General features: G+C 33.0%; 1 protein-coding gene across 2 annotated transcripts in view; it reads left to right on the forward strand.

The window, feature by feature from the left end:
* The window catches only part of LOC106458497 (leucine-rich repeat-containing protein 70-like), a 23,277-nt gene that overhangs the window by 4,694 nt on the left and 12,144 nt on the right, over positions 1 to 6,439 (forward strand). The window contains exon 1 of one of the 2 annotated variants that reach the window (XM_022384732.1): positions 966 to 1,211. The exons of the other annotated variant lie outside the window; for it this stretch is intronic. The gene's annotated coding sequence lies outside the window, so the exon portion shown is untranslated. Of the gene's footprint in view, positions 1 to 965; positions 1,212 to 6,439 lie in introns of those variants that run through there. 2 annotated transcript variants of the gene reach the window in all.

The raw sequence follows: 6,439 nt of genomic DNA on the forward strand, positions 1-6,439 counted from the left end.
ATAAGCATTTGTAATTTTACTAGCTTTTAGATCAGTGTATAGACATATGATTGTTTTACTGTGTAACTAATATTTATTATTTGTCAGTAAGGAATACCGACGACATCTACATTCACCGACTATCTTTTTCGTTACAATAGCAGTCGATAAGAAAACGATGTTTTTTGTTTTGTCTTATTGATTTTAAAGCTAGAAAATACAACGGTAAAGATGTGTACGAAGCTTAAGGACTATTTTTTTTTTTGTAATTCGGAAGACTTCATTTGCTGTCTGAATAATGCATCACTGAGGCCCAGTGGCCTGCACTTATTTTTGAACGCGAGACAGTTCACGAGTTATTTACAGTCAAAAAGAAAAGCCTAAGATGTTGACGTTTATTAAGTTTGTTAATTTGAGACACGCTCTGCTTTATAGCACTGAATGTAAACTTGTGTAGGAGAAACTTGACTGAGTGCTTCGTTGTTGTATCAAATATCTCGTAAAATGTTTCCAGCTGTAATATTACAGAAACTGGTTAAAGACGACCACACCTACAAGGGTTTTTTTTTATTTGCATAAATGAAAACCAATGTTTTTTTTTTATTGCGGGTGTATGATTAAAAAAGACTAAATTAGTGGTTTTATCATCATTATACATTCCGCAAACGTATCTGCCTGTAAAACGACTGGCCGTGTTTTAATATGCACGGCTATTTTATGTAGGAGCTTTTTATGTCAACATTCTCATCAGGTGGCGCTACCGGTTTGCCTCTCTCTCATACGCTGTCCAAATTCAGTATAGAGACTTTATGGAATATTAGAAGAAGTTCAATCCATTGGTAGATTTGAGCAGCTGTGTAAAATAGAGGGTTAGTGTTGTTTAGGCTATCGAACTCCGTTATCATACACAAATACCCACAGGCAGTTAAAGATTTCATATCAGAAACGTGCAACTTGTGGCTCATCCTGAGGCATGGCCGTTGTTACTTAGCAGCAGAAGAAAAAAAAAGTTTTTGTACTGCGCAGTTTCACGTTGTCCTACCGGTTTGGCCACTTGAATTATATTCAGTCTTCTGATTGTACCCTCTGGATACGTTTGGATGACATCACATGGCCTTGAACAAAACTGCACCACTGGAGATAGCAATTCACTCGCCTCACAGTAGACCTTGGTTCTGCTTGCCATTGTACCCTGAACTGCACTGTGTTCGAGAGTACCGCCACTAACAAAGGTTTGTTCTTGGGGGGTTTTCAGGAGTGTCAATGAAGTTGCTCCTATAAGAGGGAACAAAAATAAGAGTTGCACGTTATACGGGGAAGCGGGTTCCTCGCACCGTTACCAAAGGCTTACACTGTTACAGGTCGAATTTCAGTAAATATATATGTTGTAGAGAAAAGCTGGAGGTAGTTCGTGAAAAAAAAAAGTTAAATAACCAGAATAGATGAACTTAATATATACATGCAGTAATAATTCAGTCAGTATATGATGAACATGGAAAAGTATGACTAAAAAATGTTTCAATCGATGTATCAAAATAAAAAAAAAATACAAAATCACATTTGAAACGATAGTTAGTTAATTAAAAATTACACTACCGAAGGAAATATTTCCTTCGTGTATGAAACAATTTGAGGCTAATTCCAATACACTTTAGTACGTTTATCCTCGATGTTTTTAAACTAAAATATCTAGGCTATATAACTGATTTATTGCTCTGTGTATTACTTCAAACCAACTAATAAAACCACATGCTAACCTAGGAGGCACCGCATGGAAAAATGATAGTTGAGGTCAAATGTTTCGATTTCGTAATTATCTTTTTTTTTTCTGTTGTTTTCGAATACTAATTGCACGTTTGAGAACTAACCGCAATTTTCAAAGTAAATGCATAGACTCGTATAAGCTTTTTTTTAAGTCTTTTTTTTTTTTCCCACAATAGGTTATCACTCGAAATTAAATAAAAATGTCTCTTTTTATGAGGTACGAATTTTTATTTGATATCCATGTTAAATCAGGTTCAGTTATCAATGCTATACTTACGGACAGGTCAAAGAGAAATATCAAAAGTCGCCCCCAAAGTATTGTTCCAGCACGCTTATCACATAACACGATGTCATTCACCCCTCATCACGTGAATGTCATATGACCACCTACTAGGTTAATTTATTAGGATATGTTACTTTTTCCTTAAACAATTCCTTTGTTAAAAACAGGCTTAAGGAATAAACTGTTCGGAACTTTGAAAAATATTGAAATCTTATATATTAATAAAAATTACCTGAAACTTACTATTGATAATCGAATGCATAAAAAAATACAGTGGTATCTAAGCAAAGAAAATCTTTCATGTGAATCATAATACTGTATTTGAACTTACGTAGTTGATAAAATATATTACACACACGCACGTAATGTGTGTGTCTTCATATATATAACAAAGGGGCCTTTGGATATAGCGCCATCTTTTGACGGAAGTAGATAATCAACATTATTCTAATTTTTTCTGACTTGTTGACTTAAAATTTTTAAACAATTTGATGACAAGGAGTTTTCGTTTAAAATATATCCAATTTTTTTATCACTGTGATTGTATTCTTTCAGTATAATGATAGTTTGTTTCCTGAGTGTACAATAACTTTTACGAAACTTAAGTTGATATTTATAAGTTCCTCCATAGTCAACAAGACACTCTGGGAACTGTTACATATTTGATGAAAAATTCTTAGAACAGACTAATTCATATTAATTAAGAATATGTGTAAAATTTTTGCCCAAAGTTACACAAGAACTATCTGCGCATACCCGTCCCTAATTTTGAACTGATACGCTAGTCAACAGCACTCACAGTCAGCTGTTGGGCTACGTTTATATGACCGAATCAAGGGACTCGACCGACACTCATTTAACGCTACCATGGTCCGAAGTGCGGAGCACGCTTTTGTGGTAATAGAACGCAAAACATGAATATTCGGATCCACAGTCCAATTATATATTCTTGGTAATATATGATGGCAAGCAAATCGAACCATCAGTTATAGGTGTAATTTGTTAGATACCATTACGTCAAGAGTACAGACTGATCACATGGTGTAACCGCCTGGACGCCAATGTATTTCCTGTCTATGATGAGTTAAAAAAATTATCAATTGTTTAGAAGAATATGATGAAGATATATCCTGTTTGCTAAACTAGCAACGTCTGGAACTTAAATTATTAAAGTCTGGGTATTAAATGAACTATACGATTGTCTGTCTCATAAGGAAAAAAATTGTTATGCTTCACATCCATGTTTTAAGCAGTAAATTACGCTTGATTATTATGTTGTCATTCATGTGTTTTTTAAAAGTTTGTAATAACGTTAGCTGTTGGTATACATTCTTGAATTTAATTGTACCCGTGTGTTTTGTACATAATTTATTAATTAGATATTTCCTGGTTCCATCGAGTCTTGATTTCATAGAAAACAACAAAGCTTTCCAAATGCTCCAAAGTAAAAAGCTAATAGTATAGATCTATTATATTTTTTATTATCTGTTGAGTCAGCGGAGTTACAACGCTAAAATCCGGAGTTCGATTCCACGAAGTAGACAGAGCGCAGATGGTGTAGCATCGTAGTAAGACATGCACTTTGTTTTTATTAGACAGTGATATGACGAGTGTTGCTGTAGTTGAGGAGATGTAACTATCCTACTCCCCAGTTCATCAGTGGTAATGTTTTGTCTGTGCTTGTTCTTTTTTTCTTTCTTATACGTCACGCATATTTCATTTCACATATACATTACTGATCACTAATTACGAAAAAATATATATTCAGTATATTGACTATGCTTTTTTTTTCTTAATACGTGTGCTTCCTTTTGTATGTTGTTTGACTGTCTGCAAATCTGTCTTGCTTTGTTTTATCTGCCCATGTTAATTCCCTTTTGTGTATGTGTAACGTTTATGTAAGTGGCACTACCTTCTCTTGCCAGAAGGAAATTTATGCCAATTTTAACAAATGAAATCTAGTCATGAACAGTCATTACCATGAAACGTTTATAAAGTGCACGTGTTTGTACGTAATAATTCTGGTTTTTCTTTATATTGCGTATAACCTTTAAATCCGTATTGATGGATTGCGCAAAGTGGGGGTTTATTTCAAACACTTCCTTCGTGTTTCACAAATCGGCGGTTACAATATTATCCTGCATTGCCCACAGTGTGAACGTGATTTTTGAACTCTTTATGCTCTTTACTGTAAAGGACAGTGTTGAATAAATCAGCATATTTATCATTTATTGTTGTATATGGTAAAGTTCCAGTCTTTGCTACAATTCAGCTTTTTAATAATATTTTGAACATAGCGGACGAAAAACTAGTTAAAAAATAAACTTGATCATATGTTTAGATGTCAACTAGTCTTAAGCCTGGTGTGACGGATTTATTATTCTATATTTATTTTAATATCGATGTTTGTTTAAATTAAATTTATATACAGAAATGTACATAACGTATACTGTTAAATATGTATTGCGAAACTCCCGCCTATTCTCTATAGTTATTGAAGATTCCCGAGTGTAAGAAGCAACAATATATGTGTACATAAACGCTAGTGTTAGCGTTAGTATTGTTACGTAAACTGAATTTTCGAGAAGCTCTCCACACGCCCATAAATATTATTGGTTTGCTATAGTTGGTATACTATAAACCTTGGAAGCTATAATTGTGATTAACTCTTATTAATCGGAAAACTACAGATATTTGACGAGGAATATTTATAGATTCGAACATTATAAACAATTTAACTTCAGTGGATCCACATCGGACATTAGTACTTTTACGAAAACATTACCTAACGTCACTGGTAGGAAATATCGGCGTGTGATCAGTGAAGACCACAGAGCTAGCTAGATCCCTGTTAAGTGAACTGTATCCACATTAACTCGTAATCAACTCGCTCATCGTGAACCCTCGATAAGATATCAAGGAAGTTCCAGACTAGAATGAAGAATTTGTATTGCTTGTAAGTTTGTGGAACTTTTGTATATAAATCATTGTTTGTAGTAGCTGCTTGTAATAACTGTCATTGTAAATTATATTATTGTTTGTATATTAAAACAATCAATTATCAATCTTGTTGGCAAATATCATAAATTGGATATATATATATAGGCATTTATTTAACTACTAAATCTAAATTATAATTTAACCCAATTTAGGCTACTTGAAATCGTAATACGTAACACTGGTTTTAACCGTCCGTTGTAAATTAAAACATTTAGTTATAGTTATGTTTTATGACTATGCAAAATTTTACGCTCCATTCATTCTAGGTGTTTTATTGCCATTTTAATTGGAATGTGTTTTGACTGATGTTTGACTACCGAATACGTATTACTTACTGCAAGTTTCGTTATTTCTAGTGTAATAAAACGCACTTCAGTTACTGTATTTAATAGTCTTCAGTGATACTACTTTCATTTTACAAAATGATTTAATTTCTTACCTGTCTCGGAAGAAATGCATGCAAGGTAACAAATAATTTAAACATGTTCTTTAAATTGCTAAAAAGGTCTTTGACATTTCATTCAGAAAATATGTAAATGCTCAGCAGAAACTGGGTTGTTATTGTGAAAAACAAACAAACAACAAATTAGTTAAAAATGGCATAGTTCAGCCTGTGTTAAACATTGTCGATTTGTTAAGGTATTCGCATTTAGCAAATAAAGCTTATCCGTGAATGAAGCTAATGCGTCCATCATTTGATCTGGACAGTGCTCACTGACCTCTTCGATATTTTGTACACTGTCACACATTTTATTCAAACCGCCAGTCTCGTATTGTTGAAAGAAGAGAAATATAATAAAAGTATTGCTAGTTTGCGAGAAAAACAATTTAATGTGCATTATAATTTTATTTTAAAATACTTTGTACTATGTTCACAATTCCCCAGCAAAAGATATTATTTTAATGTGCAAATGGTTAAATTTTCTTCTCCACGAACAAGTAGATTTTAAAATATGAACATTTTGAATATGCCGGGTGTTTTTTTCTATACTCGACTCGTATTTCAAGCTAAACTAATAATTGTGAGAAGTGGCAGCTTCACGCGACAGATGTTGCAATTTATATATATCACTAACGCGTCCTTTATCTGTAGTACGTAACTGTATCATGTAAAGATGAATAATCATGTTTGGGGTTCTGTGATTGGCTTCTGAAGTGTCGTAACATCTTTGTATCCTGAATGTATATTTTAACCCTGTTATTAATACGTATATTTTATACTTGAAATCTTAAATAAGGTTATTCATACGTCTATATTATAGTGGTGTTCAAATTAAAATAAGTTAAAGATTTCAAGTATAAAATATACGTATTAATAACAGGGTTAAAATATACATTCAGGATACAAAGATGTTACGACACTTCAGAAGCCAATCACAGAACCCCAAACATGATTATTCATCTTTACATGAT

Source organism: Limulus polyphemus, unplaced genomic scaffold, assembly GCF_000517525.1.
Source record: "Limulus polyphemus unplaced genomic scaffold, Limulus_polyphemus-2.1.2 Scaffold476, whole genome shotgun sequence".
Lineage (NCBI taxonomy): Eukaryota > Metazoa > Arthropoda > Merostomata > Xiphosura > Limulidae > Limulus > Limulus polyphemus.